At 43.9% G+C, this 16,352-nt stretch overlaps 1 pseudogene; it reads left to right on the top strand.

The window, feature by feature from the left end:
• The first annotated feature begins 2,463 nt into the window (after nucleotides 1-2,463).
• The window catches only part of LOC135057336 (nicotinamide N-methyltransferase-like), a 30,567-nt pseudogene continuing 16,678 nt past the window's right edge, over nucleotides 2,464-16,352 (top strand).

The following is a 16,352-nucleotide window of genomic DNA, read 5'->3' as shown; positions in this document are numbered from 1 at the left end:
TAGCGTGTACAATGATGCTAAAAGCAGCTTGCGAGCGAACAACTCGGAATGAGGGCCACTGTACACAATGCATTCCCTCCAACTGTACATTTTTAATAGGTACAGTACCTTTCTTTATGGTCTGTACCGATTTTTGGCTCTCCAAACTTGCATTCGAAGTATAGGAAAAGGGGCGTGGCCACAACCCTTACCCATATCCACGCCCACTTTTCTAATTTGTACCGATTTTTATGTGTAAAATGTTGGAGGGTGTGCAAAATGCATTGCAAAAAACACACTGCAAACATTAAAACAATAATAAAAAAACTGCAAAAAAGTTCCTGCTAATATTAAAACCATAATACAAACCTCTGAGGGCTCCTCCATAGTGACAGGGAGCAGGGTGCTGCACGGTGACATTATTGTGCAGCACCCAGCTCCTGCCAAAGAGTACGTGCCAGTAGTGCAGATAAAGTAGTCTCCGGGGCCATCCCAGCATCTACAAGAATGCTGGTTACACCCATGGGATGATGAAAATGGGGTCTTCCATGAGGCCACATCATCTGCCCACGAGCCCATGCCCATATTTGGCAAGGCTGTTTACCGCGCTAGGTGTCGCTGACCCCAATGATGCCCTGGATCTGCTACAGTATTTTAAATGACAGTTAAATTGGTGATTGGTTGCTTTAGGCAACTACTCCACTGTATCTTTCTCAAAGACTGCCTTAACTCATTACATATCACCATAATAACCATATAGACCTTATCAACTGTTGATGTAATGACTGTCAACCTTCCAAATATCAACATTGAAATAACATCTGTCATAATTGTTAGATATCGACCTTCTGACTGTTGACATTGAAATAATACCTGTCAACCAGCTGTCGGCCTTGACTGCAAACATTGCCATCTTGTCGAATACCTAACCATGTAGACATTGTTCAATGTAGATATTTAGGACTGAATTCAAGTGTTCTCCCCTGCTCCCTCCCGCTATTCTAATGTTGCTGCAGACTGACGCGTCAAGTTCATTTCAGCTCACTACCCAATAGGTAGAGAGCTGAAATGTGCGTAAAGAGACCTGTTTGGGCGCCCAAACGGGTATTTTCACGATCGCACCCATCAGTTTAGTTGGGTTTAGGTGCTTTGCATGCCTAAACCCGACTGAACTGTGCACGAAAGGGGTGATATTGGGGGCCATTTGAATATCGGCCCTCTATCTTCCATCGCTAATTACTGACTGTGCATTCTAAATTCAACATTTCAGTTGATAACAATTTAACCATTATAACTGTCGACCTAGCATTAATGTCAACAATTTCATTGTTAACATTGTGTCCCATTTGGCATTTTGGTGTTGACCTAATTACTATATACATCCTGACTGGTGAAAAATCATACCACATTTCTGCACAGCTACAGTACTCCTCAGACAGGAATACAGAGTACATTTCAAATACATTTCACACTTTGGGGTCTATTCATGAAGCAGTGAAAGGTGTAGAGAAGTGAGCCAGTGGAGAAGTTGCCCGTGGCAACCAATCAGCATCACAGTAACATTTATAATTTGCATACTATACAATTGTACAGAACAGCTTCTCGACACTTGTCACTGCTTCGTGAATAGACCCCTTTGTGTGCATCAATCGCTACTATACTCTGTGCATCTACACCAAGGAATGCATGCTGTATGCAAGTTTTTAGGGATTTTTGTGCATCCACCATAGCAAAAAAAGGCTAAACTCCATGAAAATTGGCATTGCGTGATACTCAGAATCAGGCCCTTAATTTGATTTCTACAGATTAAAAAAGCATTAATTACAAGATTTGGAGAAAAATAAAGTGGATGGAGATAAAGTACAAAAACAACCAGCTCCTGCCATGTGTCCAACACAGGGGTCTATATACTAAGCCTTGGGGAGACATAAAGTGGACAGAGATAAAGTACCAGCCAATCAGCTCCTAACTGCCATGTTACAGGCTGTGTTTTAAAAATGACAGTTAGTTGTTGGTTGGCTAATACTTTATCTCCGTCCACTTTTTCTCTCTCCAATGTTTAGTACATAGACCATAAGTCCTGTGACATGATAGTTAGGAACTGACTGGCTAGTACTTTACCTCTGTCCACTTTATCTCTCTTCAAGGCTTACTACATTGACCGCTTTAATTTTAATCTTACATAAACTGGATGCAAATTTACGAGCTGATGATGATAATCATCTCAAAATAAATTCTTGAAAGCTCCAAAAATCCAACCTAATTTTTGATCATGCTTGCACTTGGTCAAATGTTTAAATACAAAATCTCTAGTTGTTACACAGTCACCAGGGAGTCCATTTGTTGCTTTGGAATTTTGGATCACGTCATCATTAGCTTAACTTGGCAAGCCGTTGCATACATTAGGAGCACCAGCATTGTAGTGAGGACATTTCCCACTGTGAGAGCACAGCCATTGCAGACAGAATCTACAAAGAGATAACTATGTCTAACTTCATGGGAAAGGAAGATTACCAGAAATTATTTAACCCAATGGCATATCTACAAAATTATTTTTGGTGCAGGGACTATGGTAGATGAATACCTCCAGTTTGTGCTTAAACACTTAGCTGAAGCATTTAATTCAGGTAAGTAAAAAATATTGTTTGCTTTCTTCAGCATCTAATGTGGAGATAGAAACACTAAGGCAGGGCTGAAACTAGGATGTTCGGCACCTGGGTAAAGGAAGTAATTTTGCACACACATACACACACCCTCTTCCCCCACATACAAAAAAAAACCCTCAAATGACACCACACATTATGTCACACAATAGGGTTCCTTATTCACAATATGCCAGTGCCACACAATAATAATGCCCTTTATAGCACATTATTCCACATATTAGTATCCCTTATAGATCTACATACAGTAATACATTATAGTAATGCACCTTGTATACATAATGCCTCACAGTAGTAATGCCCTTTGACCAGTGGTGGGATTCAGCCGGTTCGCACCGGTTCCGTAGAACTAGAGACGTGCACCGGACATTTTTCAGGTTTTGGATTTTGGTTTTGGATTCGATTCCGCGGGCGTGTTTTGGATTCGGACGCGTTTTGGGAAAACCTCCCTTAAAAATTTTTGTCGGATTCGAGTGTGTTTTGGATTCAGGTGTTTTTTTTTTCAAAAACCCCTCAAAAACAGCTTAAATCATAGAATTTGGGGGTAATTTTGATCCTATAGTATTATTAACCTCAATAAACCATAATTTCCACTCATTTCCAGTCTATTCTGAACACCTCACACCTCACAATATTATTTTTAGTCCTAAAATGTGCACCAAGGTCGCTGGATGACTAAGCTAAGCGACCCAAGTGGGCTGCACAAACACCTGGCCCATCTAGGAGTGGCACTGCAGTGTCAGACAGGATGGCACTTAAAAAAATAGTCCCCATCAGCACATGATGCAAAGAAAAGAGAAAAAGAGGTGCACTGTGGTCGCTGGATGGCTAAGCTAAGCGACACAAACACCTCAATATCACAGGAATTATTCATTCTAATCAATGGTATTATTGGTCCAAATCACTGGAAGAAAATGACAAAATCACTGGAATTATTTGGCAAGATCACTGTAATTAATAATTATAAATCACTGATATTAATTGGTAAAATCTCGCTATCGCCTGCCTAGTGAAGTGGAATCTAGATGGGATTTTGTACCGGGGACACAATAAATTCATCAATTATCTAAATCCCAATGCACTAATGGCGGAAAACGGGCGCACATCTAACAGCGCACTGATTATACTGAGAACTGATTATACTGATCACTGATTATACTGAGCACTGATTTTACTGAGCACTGATTATACTGAGCACTGATTTTACTGAGCACTGATTATACTGATCACTGATTTTACTGAGCACTGATTTTACTGAGCACTGATTATACTGATAACTGATTTTACTGATCACTGATTTTACTGAGCACTGATGATACTATGGAGAACTGACACTGAGCAACGAGAACAGCACTGGACTATTGTACTGTAGTATACTGGTCACCACAATGCAGCACTGACACTGAGTACAGATATTAAGCACTGATCAGAATACTAGAAGTGACACGGTGCAGCAAGATACAGCAATGGCCTACTGTTCTGTACTACTATATACTGGTGGTCACCACAATGCAGCACTGTACTACTATATACCGGTCACAACAATGTAGGACAGATATTGAGCACTGATCAGGATACTAGAACTGAGTCTGAGACGGAGCTGCAAGATGCAGCAATGGCCTACTGTACTACTATATACTGGTGGTCACCACAATGCAGCACACTGTACTGCTATATACTGGTGGTCACCACAATGCAGCACAGATATTGAGCACTGATCAGGATACTAGAAGTGACACAGAGCCGCAAGATACAGCAATGGCCTACTGTACTGTACTACTATATACTGGTGGTCACCACAATGCAGCACTGTACTACTATATACTGGTCACAACAATGCAGCACAGATATTGAGCACTGATCAGGATACTAAAACTGAGTCTGACATGGAGCTGCAAGATTCAGCAATGGCCTACTGTACTACTGTACTGTACTGTACTACTGTATACTGGTGGTCACCACAATGCAGCACAGTATTACTATATACTGGTCACAACAATGCAGCACAGATTGAGCACTGATCAGGATACTAGAACTGAGTCTGACACGGAGCTACAAGATACAGCAATGGCCTATTGTACTGTACTACTATATACTGATGGTCACCACAATACAGCACTGTACTACTATATACTGGTCACAATAATGCAGCACAGATTGAGCACTGATCAGGATACTAGAACTGAGTCTGACACGGAGCTGCAAGATACAGCAATGGCCTACTGTACTGTACTACTATATACTGGTGGTCAACACAATGCAGCACACTGAGCACAGATATTGAGCTTTTCAGGCAGAGAATGTAGCCACATCCTCTCCACTCAATCTACAATGCATGAGTGAAAATGTCGGCGAGGCGTGGTTCTTTATATGGAATACGAATCTCGTGAGAATACGACAGCGGGATTATGACGTTTGGCCTCGTTCGGGTTAACCGAGCAAGGCGGGAAGAACCGAGGCTGCCTCGGACTCGTGAAAACCACGTGAAGTTCGGGGGGGTTCGGTTCTCGATGAACCGAACCCACTCATCTCTACGCAGAACCAATACCTAATGTATGGTATGGTTCTGCAAACTGTATGCTAACTAGCGCCGCCCACCCAATGCCTGCCTGCCTGATCAAGAGGCTGGAGCTGGAGCACAGAATCTTCTGAATCCTGGGGAAGTGCAGTAGGTGTGGACGTCATGACGTCATGCGCACGTGGGTGCGGACGTCATGACGACATGTGCACATAGTGCATGCATCTCACTCACACTGCCGCCTCCCCACAACGCCGCCGCCCGCATGCCCCCGGTCATTGCTGCCTTGCCCGGCCATTCCCTCCATCTCCTGCCCACAATGCCGCCTGCACCCGTCTCTGGTACTGGTGGTGTGCTGCACCTGCTGCTTATAACCACCGCCGGCATGGACACTGACTGCACAGTGCACCCACTGTCTGAGTCACTGAGTCCCGCGCCCGCCCCTGGCCTGTTCTATTCTGTGCTGCGCCAGCCAAGGACTGTGGAGGAGATAAGAAATATCGCTCCATCAGCGTGAGAGACTGTTCAACTGTCTGTATTATATACTGTATGTATGTTATGTGTTAAAGTAAACAGTTGTGACTTGTGAGTAAAAATAAGATTTTAAACCTACCGGTAAATCTTTTTCTCGTGGTCCGTAGAGGATGCTGGGACTCTGTAAGGACCATGGGGATAGACTGGCTCCGCAGGAGACATGGGCACTTTAAGAAAGACTTTGACTCTGGGTGTGCACTGGCTCCTTCCTCTATGCGCCTCCTCCAGACCTCAGTTAGAGAAACTGTGCCCAGAGGAGATGGACAGTGGCGGGCTTCTGTCCCGCTCAAATTATTCAAAAACATGGCGGGGGCTCTTTATATACATGTACAGTGCCCAGCTGTACATGTATATATGTGTTTATGCCATAATAGAGGTTTATATTGCTGCCCAGGGCGCCCCCCCCCTGCGCCCTGCACCCTTACAGTGACCGGAGTGTGTGAGGTGTATGGGAGCAATGGCGCACAGCTGCAGTGCTGTGCGTTACCTCAGTGAAGATCACAAAGTCTTCTGCCGCATTTGAAGCCTTCTTACTTCTCATACTTACCCGGCTTCTATCTTCTGGCTCTTCAAGGAGGACGGCAGCGCGGCTCTGGGACGAACTCCAGGGTGAGACCTGTGTTCCGACTCCCTCTGGAGCTTATGGTGTCCAGTAGCCTAAGAAACAGGACCTTGAAACTCAGAGAAGTAGGGCTGTTTCTCTTCCTCAGTCCCACGATGCAGGGAGTCTGTTGCCAGCAGTGCTCCCTGAAAATAAAAAGCCTAATTAAAAAACTTTCTTAGCAGGAAACTCAGGAGAGCTCCCTGCAGTGCACCGATCTCCTCTGGGCACAGTATCAAACTGAGGTCTGGAGGAGGGGCATAGAGGGAGGAGTCAGTGCTCATCCAGAGTCAAAGTCTTTCTTAAAGTGCCCATGTCTCCTGCGGAGCCCGTCTATCCCTATGGTCCTTACGGAGTCCCAGCATCCTCTACGACGTTAGAGAAAAACAGCAGCTCAGTTGCATGGGCCTGGCCCTGAGGGTAACAAATAATTATTGTATAAAATGCAGCAGCAGCTGCAGGATCCTCATGTTGCAGACTTAAGGGTGTAGTTTGGAATTGTAATGTGGCCACACTGGGGTTTAGCCTAAAAATTCCCAGTGTGGACACATTACAATTCCAAACTACACCCTTAAAAGTCTGCAACATGGGGGTCCTGCTGCTGCACTTTATACAATATTGTATATACAATAAATAAAATGATATTAAGAAGTTAGATTTATTTACGAACATGTAATATAAGAATGCAAAGTTTTATAACATATGAATACAATTATCGAATATTTGATCCATAATCCATTTATGATTTATTGCAACTAAACGGTTTAGGCCAAATTTAAATGTTAATTTTCTGAGAGCGACCCCTAGTGGCCATGCTGTGTAATGGCACAGGACAGGATTTGTTCAATAAATGGATCTAATATTCTATAATTTTCTCTGTTAATTGTATTGATATGTTATTAAACTCTGCCTTCTTTATTTTATATCTATAAATACATTTTATTATTATATTTTAAAATAAACATTTTTTATTTTTTTTACAATAGCACTTGAAAGGATGAAAAGGCAACAGAGTTTGACAGATTTTTTCAATAAGAAACCAAAATCGGATTCTGTTGTATCAGAATTGGCCTTGGATAGTATAACACAGTCACAAGCACAACCAATCCAACCTGAAGAAAGCAGCACATCAATTGTTGAAATACAAAATGATAGCAACTCCAATACTGAAAATAGTCTTTCTGAATGCTGGACAGTGCAACAATGTAACAATTTTAAATAAAAATATGACGGACTGGGAATTTCTAACAAACAGGTTTCGATTATTGTGCCAAATATGGCCTCATAAAAGAGAAAAGTGTTCATGTTTCAAAAGAGTGGGCAGGTTTTCAGATTGAGGCATCAGGGAAAAATAAAGTGGTACAACAAGCTTCTCTGAGGAAAAAAATGAAAGAACATTTTTCATCAAAGGCTCATAACATTTGTAAAGACAACTTCATAAAATGTGAGCAGGATTCTATAACAAAAGTAATAGACACAATGCATGAAAAATATTTAAGTACTACTTGTAGAGTATTTAATACAGTTTACAGCCTGTCACAAAGATGTAAACCATTTTCAGACATAGAAGATGAGATTGAACTGCAAATTAAAAATGGATTAGATATGGGAGTAGGATTACATTCACGTAAAACTGCTGTGAAAATAGTTGATCTTATTGCAAAGGAAATTAAAAAATAAATATTTACTAAAATTACTGAAAATAATCAGAAAATATGTTTGATTATTGATGAAGCTTCAACGATATCTTGCAAACCAGTTATTATACTTTTCTTAAAAGTTGAGGATTCAGTTTCATCACCAACGACCTTCGTTGAGCTAGTTGAATTGGAAAAACAAGATGCAGAAACAATATGTTCTACAGTTATGGATAGTTTAAATAATGTTGGGCTTACTAAGAACTACCTACAAATTTTTTTTATAGGATTTTGCTCTGATGGTGCAAGCATTATGCTTGCGAGAAAATCTGGAGTAAGCACTAGGACAGCAAAAGAGTTTCCAAACATAATAATATAGCACTGTTTAAACCATCGCCTCCAACTTGTTTTAGATGACTCGATAAAGGAAGTAAAGCAAGTAAATCATTTCAAAATATTCATTGATAAGATATATACTATTTTTCATCAATCCAATAAGAACCAAATTGAATTTACCAAAATATCTGAACAACTTGGAATTGAAATTATAAAGATTGGTAGAGTTTTGGGACCAAGATGGGCTGCCTGTAGTTTAAGGTCAACCCTAGCTGTGTGGAACGCTTATCATGCGCTACATCACTATTTTTCTTCAAATCCAAAGAATTTGGGTATGGCTACCAGTCTTGAAAATATATTTTTTATAAATGATTTGGCATTGATGATTGATATTTTAAACAAAATTAGTCTGCTTTCAAAGGCACTGCAAGCAAGAAATACAGACATAATAAAGGCAAAAAAAACTTGTGATACGCTCTATTAGAGCATTTCAAATGCTTGAAAAAGAAAAGGGTCCATACGAAAAAAGTCAATGAAATAATTACTTCAGAAACCTACAAAAATATAGAATTTGGAGAAAATCATCGAGTTGTCAGGCTTCCTCGGGAAAGACTTTTAGAACAGATCGTAAAGAATTTGAAAAAAAGACTAATGGATTGTGGACATTTAAAAGCAACTTGTAGCCAATTTCAAGATAATAATAAATTATAATTTCTCACTTTTTTGGAACCAGATTACTGGAATATTGAAGAAGTACTAGTTACATGGAAAGCAGCTGAAGAGCAATTGCTTGTGTTTAATGACATTTTCAATTACCAAATTAATATTAATGAGTTTCGAGATTTTGTGGAAAATGTTTAAAAAAATTCCCAGAACTATTCAATTCCTCAAACTGTTCAAAGAGCTAAAAATATTGTCAGAACAATTGCTGTAAGATCAGCAGAAGCAGAAAGGGTTTTTTCAAAGATGAACATTATATGTTCCGAGAAGAGAAGTCGCCTAAGTGTTTCTAATATATCAAACATAATGACTATTAGTCTAATCGGCCTACCGCTAAAGGTATGGAATCCTACTCCTACAGTCAAAAGATGGTTAAGGATAAATCACACAGCCAATGATGCTCGGTTAAAAGCAAAGAAAATTGTAAGTGAGGACGCCAATCAAACAGCAATAGGGAAATATCTTCAATAACAGTTTGTCAGGTATTTTACAACTCTTATAACAATCTAGTTTTGTGTACCTCTTTTATTGTTCTTATTTGAGTATTTACTGCATGAATTATTAAACTACCTTTCAGGTTATCTTATGGTATACTTAAAATGGTCATTAGGATATAGAACCTGTTATTAATTTATTTGAATCCCACCACTGCCTTTGACTCCAGTTCAGAATATGGGACCAGGGGGAAGTGGGGGCTGGGGGATATTTGGAAGTCAGAGATGGGAGAGAGGGGTGAGGGAGAGAGAGGGGTGAGAGAGATAGAGAGGGAGAAAGGGGAGAGAGAGAGAGAGATGGGAGAGAGGGGTGGGAGAGAACAGAGAGGTAGAGAGAGGAGCGGGAGAGAGGGTAGAGAGAGATGGTGAGGGAGAGAGGAGTGAGAGAGAGAAAGGGGAGACAGATAGAGAGAGGAGGTGAGGGAGAAAGAGAGAAACGGGAGGTGAGAGGGTGAGAGAAGAGATAGAGGGCCTAATTCAGACCTGATTGCTAGGATGCATTTTTTGCATCCCTGTGATCAAGTAGTCGCCGCCTACAGGGGGAGGGGAAAATCGCTGTGCAGGGGTGCGATCACATGTGCAGGAGAGGTGCACAAACAGAAGTTTGTGCAGTCTCTGAGTAGACCAGGACTTACTCTTCCAGTGTGATGATTAGGGCCAGAGATGACGTCAGAAACCCTCCCTCCAAACGCCTGGTCCCTCCTGCGTTTCTCCGGACACTCCTTAAACAATCAGTTGCCACAGACAAACGGCCTCTTCCTTTCAGTCACCTTGCAATCGCCCGTGCAATCGCTTTTCTCACACCATCCCATCGCTGCCCATCGCTCCCAGTCGCTGCGGACCGACGCGTCTGCGCATTGCGGTGCATACGCATGCACAGTGCAGACCTGATTGCAGGCTGTACAAAAATTCAGCCTAGCGAGCAGGTCTGAATTAAGCCCAGAGAGGGGTGAGAGAGAGAGAGAGAGAGAGAGAGAGAGAGGGGAAAGTGGTGAGGGAGAGGGGAGGACGAGAGGAGAAAGAACAAGCCCAGGCTTGGAATGGCAATTAAACTAAACATATACTTACCAGTTACCACACACTGAATCACTGATGAAGATGCAGTCGCAGCACATCCAGGAGAAGGTCCCTGCAAATGTGAGAGTGGCGGTGCGGTGTAGTGCCTGCTGCCATGCAGGTGTAGATTCACTACTTACCAGGTGCACTCTCTCACCTTCAGGTCAAGGAATCTTCAACGGACCTTGTACCTTCAGTTGGACTCGGATATGACGATCCCCTTGCATATGCATATGACAGCCGAACTGGGGAGGAAAGGAGATAAATTAAGGAGTAGCAACTCTTTTCCCAAAAGGAAAGAGGATACTCCCAGGGTGGCGGCGACCCTCAACGGGTAAGTGAAAATCATCATCGGTACAAGGCCTCAGCCACCCAATTTTTCACCAAAAAGCGCTTTCACGCTGAGTTGTATTCTGGACCTCGCACGGCCGTGCAAGGTCCACTGAACTGGCGCTCAGGGGACAGACAGACAGACAGACAGACAGAGGGACAGATGGACACAGATTCTCACTGTTGCCAATCTTGTACTGCAATATTTCTCTTCACTTACAGGTCCTTGTAAGGAGGAAAACAAACAACAGCCGTGCAGGGCCTAACTCTACCCTAGTGTGCATCCGCTACACTAGCTTCATTAACAGAGCCCTCAAACTAGCTCAGGTGTGGGTGGTGCAACACAAACTCTATGCACAAACATTAAAACAAGCACTTTGCCCTGCACGATAACAACGCACATCACAATATCACAGTACAAGATCAAATGGTGCTGTCCCTTTAATTCCCTACCTACTTTCTGGGGAGTGGGTGCCACACAGCCTACCCACCTCCCGTACAGTAACTTACCAGGGGCTCAGGCCAAGCGGGCCTGCCTACTAGTACACGCTGGAGTGGTCTGGGCCTAGTGCCCAGCACCACCCTTATTCACAGGAGGGGGGAACACTATTTGCTGGGCCTAGTGCCCCCTAATTAGCCACAGGCCAGAGGCCAAATTGGCGCCAAGTTTAAAGCGCCACTGCCGCGGCACTCTCCATCGCCGCTTCAGGTCCGGTGTAGGGAATCAATACGCGGTCCCTGCACCAGACACCCGCCGCTGCACTGATGTGCCCTGTGATACATGGCACATCTCCACACAAACAACAAGGGTTGGTTCTAAATCGGAGTGGGGCAAGGGACCTTTGATGTCACCAGGGGGCGGAGCCACATCACCATGGGGAGGAGCCACACCCAAACAGGGTACCTGAAAAGTACCCTCGCGGTCAGGTCCTGATTCGATCAGGGAGTACTTTTAGCACTGTAGGAGTAAGTCCTGGGCTGTGTACACACTGCACACGCTGAGTGAGATGCAAACGGATTTGCAGCTGCCCACATGCGATCACAAACTTGCAGGACAGCAACATTAGCAGCACAGCAATCAGGTCTGAATCACCCCCATCCACAATGCGAAAGAACGCTTAAATAGATACTTTGCAGTCCTTCTTTTATTCTATTGTCCCTACTTGGCTATTTCCCTCTGGCACTTCTACGATGTTGCAATTAATAAGATTCATATAGACACTTCTACTACTCGTTTATTACAGTTTTTATTTTTGTTGTGATCCAATTTTCAAAATTTGATATTGAAATGTTTTTTTCAAATTTGATTTCTGGTATGCAAACATATTTTGGTTTTCCTACTACTGCTGATCTCTTGTAAACATCCTATGTACAATTGTTCTCTATATTGCTTTACATCGACTTGTATATTCACTTCGTCTCAATAAAAAAAAACCTTTATGATTGAAAAAAAAACTTGATCTGTAAAAATGCTCCACGTACTGTACACGTGATTTTACAGGAAATGTGTATTAAAGGCATATAAATGTATTAAGTTGTACAAGCAGTTCCAGCAGAATCCAATAATATGCGACATGCCTATATTCTGTGTATAATTGCAAGTGTATCGGCACAAAATGTTATGTACCATAATTTAGGATGACGATACAGTCTCAATTATACACAGAATATAGGCATGTCACATATCATTGGCTTCAGCTGGATCCAGGTCTGTCTTAACAGCAGTGTAGGCCCCTGGGCACAGAAATGCACTGGGGCCCCTACCCATCCTCCAGTGGTAGGGATGGGGGGTGCTATCAGCGGCAGCTTTGATGTCCAACGGGCGGTAGGGGGTGTTCTATCTTCAACTCAGCATGTAGGACCTGGAGCAGTAATTTCTCTAATTACTCCTTTACTGCACAGATGGGGCTAAAATGTATAATGGGGCATTGGGCTGAATGAAGAAGTCCTGGTACATGACTTCCAGGGTGGTAGGGGGTGTTTAACACGTAGGGGAGGGGTGGATAGTGGAGTGGGCTTAATATTTATCACTTTCCAGTGGGAGGGCAGCTTGCTTGACTGCAGATATCTCAAGTTCCTGAAAATATATTTCTTAGCTTTGAATGGGTTAAAAAACTAGAGAGTTCCACCTTTTAGGAGGTACTGGGAACTTGGGGATCAGAGTTCAGGGGCCAAAGCAATTCACAAATGAAAATCTAAAACTGCATATTAGGCGTGTGGAGCTAGAGCAGGGACCGGCTTCTTGAAGGCTTATATCTCTGGTTCTGGGCATAGTAGAGACAAGCTGCCAGTGTCCACCAAAAGGGGAGATTCGCAGCTTTAGGATTATACCCTCAGAAATACTCTATGTCTGACAAAATCCGAGATATCAGGCTGGAAAGAGCAATTAACAGGCTTGGTTGGGGACCACTGCTTTCAAGTCAAATATCTCCAGTTCCACAGGGCCGATTTTAAAAAATCTGGTACCCCTGGAAAGAGGGGACCCTCAGCTATCAGCCTAGGGCCCTTTTACTCCTGGGGCCCTTGGGCAAGAGCCCATTGAGCCCATACAAAAAGACGGCCCTGGCTGGATCTGCTTGTGTGAGTTATTACATTAATTTGTGTCTATGACACATTTTCAGGGGTTAAATGTGCAAAAAGATGAACATTGCATCTGTTTAGCTTGACTGCAGCAAAGATGTAGGAGGACACATTTATACATGCATGTGTAAAAGGACATCATATTAAGCCATTAGGTCAAATGTACTCACTAAATCATGGCCCTCATTCCGAGTCGTTCGCTCGGTATATTTCATCGCATCGCAGTGAAATTCCGCTTAGTACGCATGCGCAATATTCGCACTGCGACTGCGCCAAGTAATTTAACAATGAAGATAGTATTTTTACTCATGGCTTTTTCTTCGCTCCGGCGATCGTAATGTGATTGACAGGAAATGGGTGTTACTGGGCGGAAACACGGCGTTTCAGGGGCGTGTGGTTAAAAACGCTACCGTTTCCGGAAAAAACGCAGGAGTGGCCGGAGAAACGGAGGAGTGTCTGGGCGAACGCTGGGTGTGTTTATGACGTCAAACCAGGAACGACAAGCACTGAACTGATCGCAGATGCCGAGTAAGTCTGAAGCTACTCTGAAACTGCTAAGTAGTTTGTAATCGCAATATTGCGAATACATCGGTCGCAATTTTAAGAAGCTAAGATTCACTCCCAGTAGGCGGCGGCTTAGCGTGTGTAACTCTGCTAAAATCGCCTTGCGAGCGATCAACTCGGAATGAGGGCCCATGTTTTTACATTTGCTACAAAACCCAATTCCTTTAAAATACCCCCTAAAAAGTGTATCTACCTAAACGTACAAAGACAACTCATTAGAGGTAAATAAAAACGTGACTTTCAAATTAACTTTTAAAACACAAACACATTTTTTAAAAGGACACTTTACTTAATCATTAATTAAAAATGGCCACAAATGTAAACAGAATATAGTAGTTTGAAAGAAAACTAAGCAGGGTGAAAAAACAAAAAATCATTGGAAGGAGGAAGCCACGTGACCCCTCAATATCATACCCTCCCAGAGGCATATCAAGGGCGGCGCAAGTGTAGCTCATGCTCCAGGCGCCTGTCTGTGGCAATGGCACCGCAGTCCCACCGGGCCAAGAGCTACATGCTGCGCATGTCACTAAGCCATGGCGGCTGCACTGCGTGATGGGAAGGATGAATGAAAGCTTTCCAAGGCGACCCCAGCAGTGATCCAGGAAGAGGGCAGGTCAGGTAAGCCATGCAGAGATGCAAAGAGGGCCAAAGACCAGACACAGGAGGTGGGGGCAGTCAGCCATGGGGAGATGGGGGGGGGGAGGCAGCCATGCAGGGACTCAGAGGTGGAATCCATGAGGAGACACGGTGGGGAAGGGAAGCAGCCATGTGGAGATGCAGGAAAGGCAACCTTGGGGACACTAAGGGGGGAGACAGCCATGAGGATACACAGGGGGAAGGCAGACATGGGGATACACAGGGGGGAGGCAGCCTTGGGGACATAAAGCGGGGGAGGCAGCCATGGGGATACACAGGGGTGTAGGCAATCTTAGGGAGATACAGGGGGAGGCAGTCTTGGGGAGATACATGGGGGGTAGTCTTGGGGAGATACGGGGCAAGGGTAGCCATGGGGAAACACCCCTTTAATTTAACCCCACATACACACTTGGGAGGGCACAGCATGCATATGCTCCGGGCACTGTGGCTACACGCTACACCTCTGCCCCTCCCCCTGCGGGCACTACACCGGCTGGTGAACCACTCTGTGTGCCGAAGTGGAGGAAGCTGGCCGTTGTTGTACTATCATGTGCAGCATCAGCAAATCTGTCAGTTCTGCTTTCAGCATTGATCAAGCACCTGGATGCTGCTGCTCTCTCTTCTTTGTATTCAGATTGTTCCTGGTAACTAGGATACTAGCTGCACAGCTGATGTGGAGTACCTTGTTAACTAATATTACTCATGTTTTGCTGGTTATTCTTATGACTTACCTCTGCTCCACTCTGTGGAACTACAGATCACAGCTAGCTCCTGCATAGTTGTCTCCCAGTGCTTCAGCTCCTGCATTCAGCAACTGACTCCACAGGTGTCTACATTCTGTAATTACAGCTAGTTACCTGAAATCCTACTATTCATCCTTTCAGCCTGATCAGTCTGCACTGCAGCTGCATGATATATCAATTACTGGGGGGCCTGTCTGGTGCTCTCGTCTAATTGGTCCAGCCTGTTTTTTAAGCCTTTCAATCCCAAGATGCTTGGCCAGTTATAGCTAATGCTTCCTGTGTTCTGCTCCATGGTTCATTTCTTTGGTTCCAGCTATCAAGTGGATACTCTGCCTTGTTCCAGCATTATTCCACCTTCTCCATCTGCTGACGTTCCCTGGATTAACGATTTCGGTCTACCCCATTTACCTGTCTACCCTATCCCAGTCTGTACGTCCGTGTACCACTACCTCCTGTACCTCTCCTAGTGTTTCCCGCTACCGAACCATCTCCATGGCATTAGCATACCATCTGGCCGTGAGCTCCCCGTCACCCTCTTCAGTTCCCATTTGTGCCTGTGTGTTACGGCGGTCCTGCTGATAACGTCTGGACTACTCGATCATCATCTTTGCCATAACCCTAGTACAGCTCAGGTACTAAGTGACCCAGACAGAGGGCCGTGACCTGCATGTCGGGTGCCGCGAAGACCATATTCCCTTGCGTGGTTCCTGGTGAAGACCTCCTGGCATGTTAGACTATGCGCCTCTGTTCTGGGTAATGTCAACTACTTGGTACCAAGTCTCTGACATTCACCCTGTCTCTGACATGTACTTGGCCCTTCATGGACTGCTTTTTGAGATCCCAGCTCCCTCTACAGGGCCGCAAACATCATGGTGTGCTCCTGGATGGCCTTCGTGTAGTCCTAGGATGCCTGCAGTTGATCTTGGGCTACCTCCACCCGCTCCTGTGTGACTTGGGTCAA

Source organism: Pseudophryne corroboree, chromosome 3 (assembly GCF_028390025.1).
Source record: "Pseudophryne corroboree isolate aPseCor3 chromosome 3, aPseCor3.hap2, whole genome shotgun sequence".
Lineage (NCBI taxonomy): Eukaryota > Metazoa > Chordata > Amphibia > Anura > Myobatrachidae > Pseudophryne > Pseudophryne corroboree.
Note: the sequence above shows the minus strand (reverse complement) of the source record. Positions and strands in the feature narration are given on the sequence as shown.